General features: G+C 41.2%; 1 protein-coding gene across 3 annotated transcripts in view; it reads right to left on the minus strand.

Annotated features, from left to right (window-relative positions):
• Positions 1 to 14,261, minus strand: part of CCDC85A (coiled-coil domain containing 85A) — a 164,902-nt gene that overhangs the window by 88,107 nt on the left and 62,534 nt on the right. The gene's annotated exons all lie outside the window — the stretch shown is intronic.

A 14,261-nucleotide genomic window follows, 5' to 3' on the forward strand; every position in this document is an offset into this window, starting at 1 on the left:
TGGCTATAAACAACGCTATTAACATAATACATTAATGAAGCATGTACATATCCAGTTCTTAAAATGGGAAATCCATGCAATGATTTGGAATAATTTAATGCTGTAGTTTGCTTCTGGAAATGTTACTTTCATGTTAATTAAATGCTAATACAATTCTATTAAAAACCAGAAGTACCTAGAGCCGCATATGCCAGCAAGCTGACAGGCTCACTGGGTGCCTAACTGGGAGGGTGCGGCTCTGTGCTCACAGAAGGGGTGGGGCCATGGGCAGAAGAGGTGGGTGCCACCCAGACCACAGATCCCTCCCCTCACTGCCCCCCAAAGCACCCAGTCTGGGGCTCTGCAGCGCTGCACTCCAGTGGCAATTTCAAGGGCCCAAAGCTTTGGCTGCTACCACTGCCACAGCAAGCAGCACAGCAGACAGGATCCCCAAGCCCCTTTGAATCAGTGGGCCCCAGGGCACTTGCCCACTTTACAACACCCCACCCTCCCCCACATCAGCAGGTTTGCACATGATGAAAGCTTTACATTTCTGCATTATATAAGCATTTCAACTTACGAAAGTGAGAGTTGTTTTATTCTCCACATACTACTAGGTACAAAAATCTAAGCTTCACAAAGGAACACTTCTGCATGAATTTTTAAAACAGTAATGTTCTCAACAATATATCTTTGGTCAAATCATTATTATTCACTAGCAGTGATTTCACAAGTATTTAAATATCCAACTTGCTTTGCTTGAAAGAAAAAGGAAGGTCTATCTGATGCATGCAGGCAAATCTGATGAGTCACACTCGCAGGAGTAGAAGCGTGGAACTTTTGATGAAGAGTGTAAATAATACAGATGAATATTATCACTGTTGCATATCTATTTTGTGCAGCATTGCACTGTACTCAAGTGCGTAAGGACTGACCTATAATCAATATAATGACACAAGAAACAATATAAAGTTCCCTTTTTTGTCCTTCTAATATAAATGCAAGTCATAATTAGCAATGACATAACTTGCATGGTGGAGAGTTAAGGTTTGATCTGAAAAAGAATGCATAAGAACAGGTGGTTATTTCTAATGTTTCCAAACTAAACAAACCCTGAGTCAATAAAATTGGGATGAAAATCTCAGGAGAACAGGCTCCTTTGCAAGAGTTTTATCATTTATATTTGTGAGCCCAGCTGCAAAATACATATCTAAACATGTGGTAGATGGAAGTTTGCCCCCAAATTTTTCAAAAACAGCTGCTGATTCTCAGTGTTTCCAACTGTCAGTGCCTACACTCTGCCATCTTGGAAAGCCACTGTGGAAGCTTAATTCACAGGTTACTTTTGAAGATGTTGACTTTTTTTCTTTTCTGAAAATTCTCTTGCAACAAATAATTTTGATTAATTACTTAAGCAAGCATGGAGCAAGTCTTCTGCCTCTGTAATCTTGTGTAGGATATTCTGCTTTTAAACCAAGACACAGTTAAGCTGAACTGAACCTTACATGAAAAATACCTGCAAAAAGGAACCACATTTTTAAGTATGAGTGCTAAAAGCATTTACAAAATTCAGCGCCTTACAAATCACCATTTAAAGACAATATATTTCATAGACGTTCAATCAGCGACATGCTTATTTTAGAAGTCCAGATGGCTTATCCTAAAACTGTCACCCTCCAATTCAACAACATCCCCCATCTATCAGGACCAGGGATGCTCCTGGACCAGACAGCCATGGCAGGAAGGCAAGCCCAGATGGCCTCCTGGCAGCCTCACAGAGGCAGCCAGGGACCAGAGGGCATTAACCTCCCCTGGTCCAGCAAAATCTCTTGTTAGGGAACTCTGAGGTCTTGAGTGTGCCAGACTAGGGAAGCGAAACCTGTTATAATAGCTTATTAACCACCCAATAAGTCAGTTAAAAAGCTTTTGGAAAAAAATATCTTGGGATCTTATCCAATGCTGCTGGAAATTAGTGAGTGTCTTTCCATTGACATCAATAGCCTTTGGATCATGCTGTTAATTTTGTCCTTAACCACATCAAACAAATTTTAAAAATCCCTCAGATTCCTGCAGTTGTTTTAAGTGCCTAATTCAGGTTCACCAAAATTTAATAAGCCTACATATTGGAAGTAAAAAAAAAACGTGACCCGATATCTATTTGGCAACTTTTTTATATATATTTCAGACTCTGATTTATCGTTATGGAATAGTTCCAAAAGAAGCATTCCGAGTAAGATGACAGAAGTAATTCATTATTTTTGTTGCAAAATGAAAATAGGACTTTCTTGCATTGTCCATGCTCCCAAGTGGTACTTCCACTGAATATTCATGTTGAGGCCTAATGAATCTCTAAAAAGAGCGCAGTGTGGGGACAGTTCAACTCAATTAAATGCAACTCTGGATTCTGCCCTCTTGAAAGTTGACAGCCATGCTCAGATTCATGGCTTGCTTTAGCGGGCACAACCCCATTGATTTCAATTGTACTGTGGTTCCTGATTCCATCAGAGAATTTAGCTCAAGAATAAGATTGAATTGTTCCAAAGCTCAGAGTTTTTTGCAGTTTTGATATTTACTAACCTTGACAACTACCACAGAGAAGAAGTGCTGTTTTAAAAGTTTCTTCCCAAAGCTAACAAAATTAGTGCCCAATCAGACCCACCAATGTGTATATGTGTGTGTGAGCGCGTGCACACGCGCAAAGGGAGCAGCTGCCCTAGGCCCCTTTTAAACGTTTTCGCAGCACTGCTCAGCCATTCTGCCTAGATCTGAAGAGGGCTCAGTGCCACAATAGTGCTGACTTCCCTAGGCCCCATCCCTTCCACCCTTGGCCGCACCCCTTCCTGGGCATGGAGTCAGGCTCCCCTCTTACCTTGCCCCCAGGCCTGCGATGGTTGTCAGCTCCACTGTACCCAGTAGCACAATGGCAATATACATCACTTGCATTTAACAATCTCTCCAAAAAAGACAAGAAAGGTTATATTGCAGCAAACAAAATTTAAGAGGTTATAATATCCTGTTGTCTTCAAGCCAATCTATGTGTGGATATATGACCAGATCAGAAATTCTGATCCTTATACAAGCACAGATGAACAATGAAACCCTATAATCTGCATGTGAAACTGAAACTGAACACTTAATGGCTTAAATCCTGTTTGCCTGTCTCAAGCACATTAATGAATTCATCCCACCACCAGAAACTTAGATGAAAGTACCATCACCCTCCAGCAAGTACTAGAGTCCAAGAACAAAAACCCCCTCATAGTCTGCCCGTCAGCGTAAGATGTCGTTCCCTCTTCCCCGAGGTAACACAGTATGTTTAATGCTTGTTGGGAACTTTTCAACCAAACAATTTTTTTCTTTGGAAAGTGCCAATTTGTCAAAACTGTTTCTCAGATCCGAGATGGAATTTCTAGTCAAAACCAGATAGATAAGCCAGTCCAATCCAGAACAGCAGAAAGCCCACAATTAGGTCACTAACCTGGAATGTGGAATACTCAGTTTCAAGACAGCTCTAACAAGTGTCCTGAGCATAGGACATTGATTATTCTAAAATGGAGAGCTCTTGTTTTTCCATGAAATATATCAAGACATTGGTTTCATTCTGCTTCCAAATGGAAACAGCAAACTTTTCATGAAACAAATCTTTTCCAGCCAGCTGGACCTCTGTAGGATTTATTCCTAATTTGGCATACAATCTTGGTCCAGTCAGTCAGGGCAACTATGCAGCAGGTGAAGTGATGGGAACACTAGGTTTACGTAACTTTTGCATTGGTCACCTGAGCAATCCTGTGATTGCACAAGATGATTCAGTGTAGCCATCTATGCCCTGCAATAAACTGTTGTTTTACTGATCCTCTAAACCAGAATACTTCATCAGCTTCTGATTTTAATAGCTACCATCATGCTACCTAGCCAGCTGAAGCTAAACACATCCAACCTAACATGTTATAAATCAGGCGTGGGCAAACTTTTTGGCCTGAGAGTCAGATCTCAGTATTGAAATTTCATGGTGGGCCATGAATTCTCACAAAATTAGGGTTGGGATGCGGGAGGGCTGAGATCTCCAGCTGGGAGTGTGGGCTCTGGAGAGAGGCCAGAAATTAGAAGTTCAGGATATAGGAGAAATTTCCTGCTGTAGGGAGCTGCAGGAGGGGATGAGGGCTCTGGCCCGTGGTACAGGCTCTGGAGATGAGTGGTTTGGTATCCCAGGCCCCAACCCCATACCTCAGCCATGCCCTCCAAACTCCTCATCCCCAACCTGTAGACCCCTTCTCCAACCCAAATCCTCATCTCCAGCCACACCCCCAGACTCTGCAGAGTCCTCACATACCCTTGTACCCCAGAGCACCTGTACTCTGAACCTCGAAGCCCAAGCCTGAAGAGCACTCCTACACCCCAAACCCCTCTCATCAGCCCCACCCCAAAGCCTGCACCACCAGCTGGAACCCTCACCCCTTCTTATATCCTAACCCACTGCTTCAGCCTGGAACCCCCTCCCATTCTTTGAACCCCTCATCCCCACCCCAAAGATCACATCCCCAGCTAGAGTCCTCACCAGTGTTTCCTGCAACTATATAAGCACAAACAAGATTCAAATGCTGCCCAGCTGATTAGCAGAGCAGCAACAAATAGGTTTTTTTTGCTGTCTTTGTTTCTACTAGTGGTAAACCTTTGCATACGCCTCAGTGAATATCAAAAATCTATTCTGCACATGGGTGGAAAAGATTAGTGAGAACAATGGCCCTCATTCCTCTTGTGTCCCAGCCCCCTAACTAAGTCCACTCAATGAAAATAAGAGAATGAGTGAGGGTGGGGAGCGGCAAGAGGGTGTGAGTGGTGCCTCAGGGTAGAAGTGAGGCAGGGCAGGGTAAAAGTATTTGGTTTTGTACAAGTAGAAAGTTGAGAACAAGAACAGAACCCTACCAGTGGATGCCATCAGGTTTGTCAGTGCTTCAGGTAGACAAGTAACTTTTTCCTCCCAAAATTGAACTAATTTAATAACAGATAAGGTAGAGCACCCAAGGGAAGAGAATGGCAGAGAACAAAGAAATAAATGCCTGAAAGAGACAAAGCAAGGGAAACAAGCAATGCCTGTAAACCTAATTCCAAAAAACCTCATAAAATCTACGTGCCAGCAGAACTATGACTTGCAGCCATCCAGACACTTCCAGTACAAGCAGAAGGGAAAACAAATAAGTTACAAAGAAAAAAAGGAATGGAATAGAATGTGCCAACTCTACATTATACAGTGTAACAGCAAAGGTGATGGACTCAGGAAGATACACTTAAGGCCTAGAAGAACAAACCACCAGTTTGGACTTCACAACCCCATGAAACACAGTAGAAGTGATATGCTCCAAAAGCTTAACAGCAGCAGCAATAAAAAGCAGAGCTCAGGACTGAGGATTTACAGTGATATTCATATATATACCAGGAAAAACAGGAAACAGCAAAGTATTTAAAGCATTCGTACCCATTGACTGTAAAGAAATGACTCATGTTTAATGTGAAGCATATGCTTAAGAGCCTTACTGAAAAAGGGCCCAAAATATCTTACAATCTTTATGTACATGGTAGAGGGGAAATCAAATTCCACCTGCTTATTAGGAGCAGGGGAACTATTTGCTGTATTTAAACATACCTCTAGCTTTCTTTTTTTGTTACTATCAGCTGAGCCCCTGTGTAAAGGATGACTCATACCTGCACTGCTCCACAAGAAGCCCTGGGAAGGAACTTTCTGAGGATCATGCATTCCAACAGGTGCATACTGGAATGCACATAAGCAATCATTCAACAAAGAACCTTAACTGGAGAAACGTCCTAAGGAACAAGAACCATTCTGAGATGTCACAGATCTGGTAGCGCTCCCCCTGCTGCACATTCAGACTGCATCTACACTATGAGATAAAATCCATTTTACTAAAATTGATTTCTTAACACTGGGCTTTATCCATTTGATTTTGAGCATCTTTACCTTCCCAAATGCTCCCCACAAAAATCGACTTACTGCTGCCTCACACAAGTAGCATAAATCAAGCTTAAAGCCAGTGCTGCTGCAGTGTATTGTGGGAACCTATCCCACAGTCCCGAGCCCTGTTGTGTTCTGGCCTCACAAGTAGATGTGGGTAGATGACACCATCTTTCCACATTTCATCCCCTTCTTTCCCCTGCCATGTTAAGTATGTTTAAGTAGATATGGGCACTACACTGAAACAGCATGTGTAGGCTTTATCTTGAGCTTGGATTTTAATTTACGCCTCCTGGGAAAGAGGATGCTTATGTAGACATGGGTACTACACTGAAACTCAAATAAATCATCAGTAATGGCCCAGGGCGGCTAAAAGGCAGTACACTGTTGACAGCCACAAAAATTGTGACCGCCCACGGAGGTCTTTCAGGAATTTGATCTGGATTTAGGCCTCCTACCAAAGATGACCCTTTTGTTTAAGTAGACATGATTGTAACACTGAAACTCAAATGATGCATCAAGCTAAAAGACCCCAGACTACAGCCAGGTTTGCACCTGGAAAAGAAGACCCTTAGGACAAGAATATCCCCTTCTACAAGCCTTATTTCAACAACTGTGGTAACTGTATAGTTAATACATTGCCTTCATTGAAACATGTATGGCTCAGGGCAGCTAAAAGAGCCCTGGCTATAGCCAGCCCCTGAAAATCATGACCGCTGATGAAGACATCCCCCAGGCGGATACAAGACTCCTGGCTACAGCCAGCCCCCAGAAATCATGACCACAAATGGAGACATGCCCTGGGCAGCTAAAAGATCCCAGTATACAGCCAGCCCCCAAAAATCGTGACACTCACCATGTGCAATCTCCCTGGCATCTGGTGCAAAGCGTCCTTCTATTGGTCTGGGGTCAAGCCATGTGATGTGGCTGGGCACAGGAGGGGATGTAGCAGTCAGGACAACAGGTAAATGGCTGAAAAGAAGTTTCTCACACTACCAAACAAGCACGACCCCCACCCACAGCTTAGCTGACACATGGTACATGGGTCCAGCGGTTGGTTTCCAGGCAGTGCAGAAAAAAAGGCAGCTAGCAGGTATATACAGAGAAGCACAGACCCCACAGCTGTGCTACTACCAAAGAAAAAGAAAGAACATTTTTCAGCCTCTCATGACCATACAGCCAGGGGCTTGCAGGTGCCAAATTATAATGGTCTTTCTGTTGCCCAATTCCTCCACAACTGAGAGCAGTAGAGATGTAAGAGGACAGAGTGGAGAACTGTGGGGCATATACGGGATGTCTGTGGAGGCTAATGAATTCAATTTAAAGACATGCCATATCCCCACTACCTTACCATATGTCGATTTTAGTGGTCCATAAATCAAGTTAATGGAATTTACAATGAGGACAGGCACTTGGAAATTCGGGCTAAATGACCTAAAATTGATTTTATCTCATAGTGTAGACACGGCCTCTGACATGTGAAGGGATCCAATCACTAAATCCCACATGCTTTAACCTTCTGGAGCTAGCCAAAGTTCATGCCCTCTTCCTGAGTTTTGGCTTCCAGGCATTCACTTGGGGGACAGGCACTCTCTTGGCAGTGGGGATTCCATAATATAACTGCCAAGACACTGAAACTAGAGCCGTCTAACCCAAACCTCCCCAGAAGCCCTTGAATATTCCTCAGAATACCTCCAAACATGTGGGCCTTGAAGTTTAGAGTTTACCTCTTCAGAGACACATCACAGGAATCTTGTACAGTCATCTGTTTCCAGGGCTAGGGTGACCAGATAGCTAATTTGAAGAGTCAGGGCACTTTAATTTTGCAAGGGCAGCTTAGCAAATATCCTAATCCATCCTAGTATCAGGGTGTTTGGTCACACTACTTCCAGCAGAGATGACCAGTGGCAGCATGCATTTTCATCTCAGGAGAAGGCATTTAATAAAGTTATGCTTTGGACATTGAGTAACAATATGTCTTTCAGGCTGGAATGCAACATCGTGTATTAATTGAACCACAGAGAAGATGCTTGAAACTCCTAAAAGTTTTTGGTTTTTTTTCCCCCCTAGTGAGACATAAGGGTAAGGTTAGTTTGCTGCTTGACATTCTCTGTTTATTCACAGATACACCAATAGAAAGTATCTGTCATATGTCCACAACAAGTATATCCATGGCTCTCTTTGTTGTTTTGAGATACCATGAGGAGTGGGGGAAATACTCCTGGAAACAGTTTGATTGATACCAACATTGTTCCCAGATAGTAATTTTAGACATAACGAGAATTCAGAGGCTGTAGAGGGTTTCAGGGAATGCCAATAGCCTCTGCTTTAATTTTTATTAGCCACATCTCAGGTTGTTTAATAATGGTCAGGATATTGCACATCATAAATGAAAGATAAAATTTATAAGAACTGGTCTTCCACACTATTTGTTTATAATTCTGCACATTTGTAATATAAAGATCTGAGCAGTATTTTCCGTACAGACTTTATCAACCTGAAGATAGTAATATCTCTGACTTTTACCCAGAGTTTATTACATTTCTAGCAAGATGACAAATAAACACCAAGCTTTCAATTTTCCAGCCATGAATTTAAATCCTCTCTGAAGGCCTGTTTCTACAGCATCTACAAAAAACTACCTGACAAAATCATCTACTCATTCCTTTCTTTACTCTATGGTGAACTACAGGAGTTAAACATAGGAACAGCTGCTGAGCAAGCAAGGAGGAAAGGACAGGAGCTGATTTACAGAGGGAAAGGGGGAATTTAGTATGTTTAACTTTAAAAATATATATAAAATTAAAATCCATAACGAACAAATCTGTAACTAATAAGACCCGCACTTAACTGCCTGACCAGTTTGCTTGTCTGCTGTCTCTCTCTCCACTTCCCTTCTTCTGTCCCCATCATTTCAACTGTGCCCTCTTCAGAGAAGGGACTGTCTTCCTTTGTGATGAGAAGTCCCTAGCACATTCTGAGCACTGCTACAGTTTAGCTAATAGCAGTGCATCTCATCCCTGAAGAACTCCAACAAGGTGCCTATGAGTAAGAAGCAATAGCAAAGGTAAAGGTCACAGAGGGAGGATGGCCAAGGAGCAATAGCCAGTAAAGCAGAAAACAAAACACACCGTGATACCTGACTAATTTAGTTTTCACAATTTCTTAGCATGTTTGCCTATTGTTCTCTGGCTGTGACTTTCAGTAAGCTGTGTGAAAATCATTAAAATAGCTGGGCTAGGGCTCCACAGCACACATGTCAGGAGGGCATACCTGGAAGTCACCATATAATTTGATTTGCAATCAACATAAAATAGCCACTGCTAGAGTTATGCGTGCTCTCCATCTAGCACCTGTCCAAATCCAAGAGACAGCTTGGCTTTTGTAACAGTTGTAATCTTTCCACTTTACATGCAGAAAGCTAAACTCTCCCTTCATTCACACCTCAAAGTGATAAGCCAGATCCACCTCTGGAGTATGTCCACTGAAGTCAGTGGAGATACCCAAAACATGAATCAGTCCCAATATAATTGCATAGGATCTACTGAGAACACATTTTGGACCATAATGATATTTTAAATAACAAAATAAATATATTTACATTAACAATAAACATTTTTACCTGCTGTGGACTGTCTCATGGGTTTAAAAGGAAATCTCAGTGCCAAATTCAGCATGTCAGTCTGGTGGTATAGGTAGAGGAAGGGTGTGAACACCACTCTGTAAAACAAGGTAAGTGGTAATACTGGAATTTTCCCTTTTTAGCTGGGTTTAGTTATGCCCTCCTGCCAGTAGCTTATTTTACTAAAAAACCTTCTGATACCTGAAAGCATACATCATTTTGTTTTGCATGCTCACTGAATGCCAAATCAGTACACACTAAGCTCCTTTACCATTTATACCTGTTTTATAATCAACTTGTGCTGGACATGAAATGTCATCCACCATTTGTTTGCCTGTTCAGTCTGATTCCCTGAACACAGCTTCTGGGAAGCCACTCCAGGATAAGTACTCACTATGCCCCCAATTAGTCTTATTTTAAAAGTTTACAGTACTTGAAAGTGTCAATGTTAGTCTTAATTAATAATCTTTTCAAGCACTGCTATTTTTCTCCTCACAGCTGCTAGATGGAACACTGCCGATTACTCCCCACCTCATCATTTTAGTGCTCAGCTCACTTATTGGCCCACCCAGTTAGAGAACTGTGTAATGAATTGTGTTACACAAATACTTCACTAACAGAATGTTACTAATCATGAAGGAAGGGCTAGATCGTAAACAAAAAATGTCATAATGGCACTATATAAATCCAAACCTTGAATTCTATGAGCACTATTGATCATCTGATCTCATAAAAGAGAGATTAGAAAAAGAATAGGTATGAACAAGGGTGATTAAAATGGTTAGGGGCATGGAGCAGCTTCTGTATGGGGATTTATTAGAAACACTGGGACAGTTTAGCTTGGAAAAAGAAATAACTAAGATGGATATGGAAAAGGTCTACAAATTCATGAATGATGGGGAGAAAGTGGTATGGAAGTATTATTTGCCCCTTCAACAACACAACAAGTAAGAGTCACCTAATGAAATTAAATAGCCAGTATGTTTACAACAACAATAGAAAATACTTCTTCACACAACATACAGTCAACCTGTGGAACTCATTGCCAAGAGACATTGTGAAGGCCAAAAGTATAAATGGGTTAAAAATAAATATTTTCCTAGAAGCTCTATCCATCAATGGCTATTAGCCAAGATGGTCAGATATATATCCCCATGCTCCAGGTTTCACTGACAGATGTCAGAAGCTGGAACTAGATGACAGGGGATGTATCACTCTGTAATAATTGTATTGTGTTCATTCCCTTTGAAGCATCTGGCTCTGGCCACTGTCAGCAAACAGGATACTGGAGTAGATGTCCCAAATGTGACTGTTCTTGTATTCTAAATGTAAGAAAAAAAATAATATTTTAAAGTATACTTTTTTTATTTTTTATTACTTTATGCTGCTGCAGTATTTCAGTATTTAGCAGGAACAGCTTCAGGGCTATGTACAATATGAAGATGGTTTATTTGTCAAAACTGTAAAATCCTTGGGCTGTGCAAATATCAAGGTGAAGCAGAGCGTCAAGAGAGAATTGTTAGCTCTAGATGTTTTTCCCTTCCTCCCAACTAGACAACTAACAAGTAAAATCCCAAGGCTATATAAACAGACCAGTAAGATGCATAAACAACTGCTGGAAGACAAGAACAACTGGATGGAGCCAGTGGGGGTTGACAGCAAAAAAGAGACAGGTTAGCAGGTTATGGGAAAATGTCCCAGTTTAGGTTAGTTATTGTGATTTGTGCAGGACTGTTTTTGCCTGTATATTGTAATTCATGAGAGATAAGAGCATTGTCTTTTAAACATACATCTTAAGAGCTAAAAGAATCTGCTAAAGCCTAAATTAAAGGGGATCTCATTTTTCATCCAGCAACCCCAAGCTACACTCCCTGCTGGATCTCTTCCTACAGGGCTGGAGCACAGTCTGTACCACTACAGCCTTCCAGAGAACATTCCACTCCTCAGGCCTCTCCTAGACCACCAATGCCAAAGCGTGGGGAATCCTGACTGCTACTTCCAGAGTGGCCTCACCAGAACTGCAGTTGCTCTTAACACAGCTTCAGGCAGCAGCCTCACTTCCTGGCACATCCTATAGTTCTTACCCCCGCACACCTCACCTGGGCTGCAGGTTCCCTTTTAAACTATCCCTTGATTAGCAGCTGCTGTAGGGTAGGGGGCCTTCCCCACCCAGCGCTGCCCCATTTCTTACCCTTTTTTAGCCTGGTGTCTGTAAATCCCATTGTAGCTTGATTGTTAACTGATACACACAAAAATGATTGTGCATGTTCAGAAGTTTGGTCCTTCGTTATTTCTGTATATAACAAACAAACAAATCTAGGACCCCTTTATTTGGGAAAGTCTATAGATCGATTTCTAATGTTGCTGCTGCTGTTCACAGACACTAAAAAAGTAATGTTTAGCACTTTTAACCAATCAAACTACTTCAGGAACAAAGCAATTGCCAGACTGGATCAGAACCAAGGTATATCTAGTCCAGAGCCCCCTCTCCAACAGTGGCTAGTCCCCAAATCCTTCAACAGAAAGTGTAAAAAATCTGCAGTAGACAGATGTGAGATAATCTGACTCCCTCAATAGATCCGTTTCTGATCCTTAATATTTAGAGAATGGCCAGCTTGTGTAAAGGCACTACAGTTTTCGCCCATTCCAACATCTTGGTCTCCCTTTTGATCCACTGACCAGCATTCTTCACTGAGTTGCCTACAATGATACTCAAGAAACTCCAACACTGAAGCAGTAAATTTATCACCTTCTGAAGTGTATGAATAGTTAATATGTTTCCTCCCACTGTTCATTATATCGTATTTATCAGCTCCGAATTGTATTTGCCATAATGTTGCCCATTCATCTACCTTGGTTAGGTCTCCCTGAAGTGCCTCTCTAGTCCTGACTTCCTAAGTAACCTTCTGTCATCTAGAAAACTTGCTATCTTACTGCTCACCTCCCTTTTAGACAATTAATAACATATTTTATAACACGAGATCGAGTAAAGAATCTTGAGGCACCCACAGTTAACCTTTCGGCATGATGAAAATTGTCATGTAATCCTACCCCTTGCTTTTTTGTCTCCTAGTCAGGTTTTGATTATAGCCAATACTCTCTCACACCATCAGTTCATTTAGTAACCTTCTCTGCAGGATGTTTTAGAAGTCTGAATAACTTAGGTCAACCAGTGCTCTTTCATCCACTACTTTATTAACACATACAGATAATGCTAAGATATCGGACACAAGTTTCACTTGCAGAACACTTTCATTATCTTACCATCTTCCAGTTTTTTTTTAAATATTGTGTCAACCAAAGGGCCAAATGCAAATATAAAGCCTAGTGATTTTTGATTCCCCAGATCAACCTTAGAACCTTTTGTAAGTATAACTGCAATATTCACAACTCTTCAGTAGTCTAGAACATTTTAATGAGTGGTTGGTATCTGCATGAGGAATCCATACTGTTCCTGTTTCTACTACATATACCAACTGGGCCTAATGACCTATTCCTTTTGAAATCATCATTCTCTCCAAACTCTACTTCTTCTGACACCTTAGTTTCAAAGAGTATCAGAAAAGTGCAGATTTTCAGCAGGTATCTTCCCAACATGCTCTGTGATGAAAACTGATGCAAAGAAATTATGGTGCATTTCAGCAACATCCTTACCATCCTTAATTATTCTGTAGTCTCTGGAGATTCTAGTGGGCCAACCTATGGAACTTCTAACTTCATACTGTATTTGTCTGCTGCAATTTATGTTCCTGTTCACTAAGGTTAGATTTCTGCTTGGCTTCAATATCCTCTCAACCTCTCCCATCAGCCATATTGATTTACTCCTCACCTTCCTTGTTCCCTTTTTGCTCAGCCTCACACATGCATTATGAGACTCTGTTAATGTTTCCTCAATTACTATCCATGCTACTTCTACAGATATTATTTCCTTAACTTACCTGAAGTTTCGTACAATTGTTTCACTTTTTGGTTCTCTACCTTTTGGTTACCTCTGAGGATAAACCTAATTAAAGGGAATCACTATTATTCAGTGGCTCAGCTACTTTCACTTCTGGAATTAGCTCCTGTGTTACTTGTAATTGTCAAAACACAGCTTCCTTTCTCCTCTGCTACTTACAATTGTCAAGAACAGCTTTTCTTATATAGTCTAGAAACTGCTGTTTCAATAAGTGAATAATCAAAGTTTAGAGAAATTGTTTTGCTAAATTTTGCCCGATTCCACCTCTTGACTGTTTTATTGTGGGGAGGGGGAACTGAAATCTCCCATTATTGCCATTTTGCTAGATTCTGCAGCAGTCAAGTTGTACTTCTTGAACTGGTGGCCAGTACAATATCCCTACTAATATATTTCTTTTCTTATCACTGCAGACTTGTATCCATATAGTTTCTACTCACAATATTTACCTCCGTGGAATCTATGAAACCTTTCTACATATAACATTATTCCATTACCATGTCTCTGGCATAGTTAATCTTTCTCACGTAGTTTGTCACCAGGTAAGAGGTTTGTTTGTTTGTTTGCTTTTGACATTCTCCCAAGTTGCTAAATACTGTTATATCAAGGTTTATTGGGAGACATTCTAAATCACTTATTTTTGCTTTGAGAAGACTGTGGCCAGATGCAGTATTCTGGATGGAAGGATATGATATATAGGTCCCGATTCACGGTATGAAGCCTTCCTGGGCACTTCT

Source organism: Carettochelys insculpta, chromosome 3 (assembly GCF_033958435.1).
Source record: "Carettochelys insculpta isolate YL-2023 chromosome 3, ASM3395843v1, whole genome shotgun sequence".
Classification (NCBI taxonomy): Eukaryota; Metazoa; Chordata; order Testudines; family Carettochelyidae; genus Carettochelys; species Carettochelys insculpta.